The sequence below is a fragment of the Nothobranchius furzeri genome, chromosome 3, assembly GCF_043380555.1.
Source record: "Nothobranchius furzeri strain GRZ-AD chromosome 3, NfurGRZ-RIMD1, whole genome shotgun sequence".
Classification (NCBI taxonomy): domain Eukaryota; kingdom Metazoa; phylum Chordata; class Actinopteri; order Cyprinodontiformes; family Nothobranchiidae; genus Nothobranchius; species Nothobranchius furzeri.
In genome coordinates, this window is record NC_091743.1 from 77528779 (window position 1) to 77530978 (window position 2200).

Genomic DNA, 2200 nt, shown 5'->3' on the forward strand with positions numbered 1-2200 from the left:
ATACCAAACAGCCTCTTGTGTCTTCTGTAAACGAGACAATAAGGGTTTTGATGTTCCCACTGGAGGCTCTTTCTCAGGCTTTCAGGATAAGCGAGAACATCAGTGAGTGAGTGGGCGTTCAATGACTTCTAACGACAAGGCTGAAAGATCTGCAGCAAATTAAAGAAAAACGTCACTTTGTGTAAAACCAGCTGGAAGCATGTGAAAGACAGAGGTGTTGCCATCATCCAGGGGTTTAGATCCTCGGATTTACACGATTATCTAAACCTTGTCAGTGGACTATTGGTAGACTGTCCGCCCTGGGACTAGGAGATTGGGTTCAATTCCCGGTCGGGTCATACTAAAGACCTAACATATGGGACACAATGCCTCCCTGCTTGACTCTGGTTTGGATTGGGGGGTGAAGCCACCAAATAGTTCCCGAGCGCGGACACAGCTGCAGCTCATCATTGGGAGGGGTCACATGCAGAGATGTAATTTCATCAGTGTATGATGACTAATGGGACTTTAACTCATTCACTGCCATTGACGACTAAAGTCGTCATTTGCATTTTTTTTACTGTTTGAGCATCAGAACGAGCCCCCGCGCTGAGAGAACAAACATCTCAGCCCTGAAGCCGATCTTCATCCGCATACGTCACATGCCATATGATCAGGAAGCAGACCATCCATGTGTTAGGAGATCGTTTTGGGCCATTCCTGTAAAGAAAGTGAGGCGCAAACCAGAAAAGCGTCTGCCGATCACAATTCAACAACGGATTATGAAAGAACGGATAACGCTCGAAACACACTGATTCATCCTGATGTAAGAGTTGAGTCTCTGCTTTGTTTTGGTTGTTTTGGCGTCGACATAATCCTAGCGCGCAACGTTCTGTGACTCTTAAAACAGTAAAAACGGTGAGAAACGCTGGCAGCGAAGGCCGTTAGCGATCAGGAAATGGCTGGCAGTGAATGAGTTAACTTAATCTTCATCAACATCTTCATCTTTTCCCCATCCTTCACATTTTAACATCTCATGTCGGGGTTGTAACAGAAATGGGGTAACATAAAAACTGGCGGCGGAGTTTAAAATGGGTTTATTCGAACAAAAAGGTATTAAAACACAAGCAAACAGATCTGTCTAAAAGGTTAACATCACAAATTATCAACTATAAAAACACCTGGTAGAAACTTATATTAAAAGTTTACCGAAACAAAGGTGTTCTAAAAGCCCGAAGTTGATAAAAGTCCCAAACAATTTACTGATTAAAACACCTGGTAAAAGCTTATTTTAAAAGCTTTACCCACACAAAGACGTTTAAAACCGAAGTCAGTAAAACTGCACAAACCAAGTTAACCTTTACAAAAAACCGAGCACACAAAAGATCCCCCTGGATCATCCAAACTTTATCACCAAGAGTTAAAACTGTCACAGTTTAAAACTCCAACAAATCCAAATGTGTCTAGACGAAAGGGTTTGAAAACACACAAAAACCTGGAGGACAGCAGAACCCCCGCACTGCTGCCTCCCAGACTGCTGAAGGCACAGCCCTTTTATGCAGGTGTGTGCTTCATCAGGTAGATTCAGTTCAGCTGTGCTCCTCAGCAGCCCGGGAGAGAGGAGAAGGAGGGGCGGTGTCAGGCTGATTCACTGGAGCTTGGTGATCCTGGCTCCTGCTCCTCATTCAAGGCTGGCAGCCGTGACACTACATTTTAAAATTGATGGAACTTGTCTCAATAAAAAAGAACTAGTAAAGTAGCAGAGAGGTGAAGGACACCTGGACAGGTCTCCAGTCCATCACAGGGACACAAACACCTGGCCACAATTGGGGTTAGTCTAGCTAACAGCTGGAGCTTTTGGTCTGTGAGAGGGAACCGGAGAAATCCCCTCATGCATGAGGAGAAGACGCTGATGGCTCCCTGCTCCCTCCTTCCCTCACACATGAACAAGACCCAGAGATCCTGTGGTAGGACCTCTCCCCTAGCCCTTTCTGTTTAAGAGCCTTGACCTCGGACTTGGAGCAGGTGATCGGCTCTTCGGCAGAGAGCTTCCCCCTCACTGTAGAAATAACCATGTGTGATGTTATGTTGGCAAGCCGGACCGTTCTCCGGGAACACTGCTCCTGCTCCTTAGCAAGCTCCAGGTCCTCATTTATGGATCTGAAGGAGCTCCAGCAAAGTCAGTCTTCCTGCTCGGAGACCCAAGAAAGTCCCTGTTGCA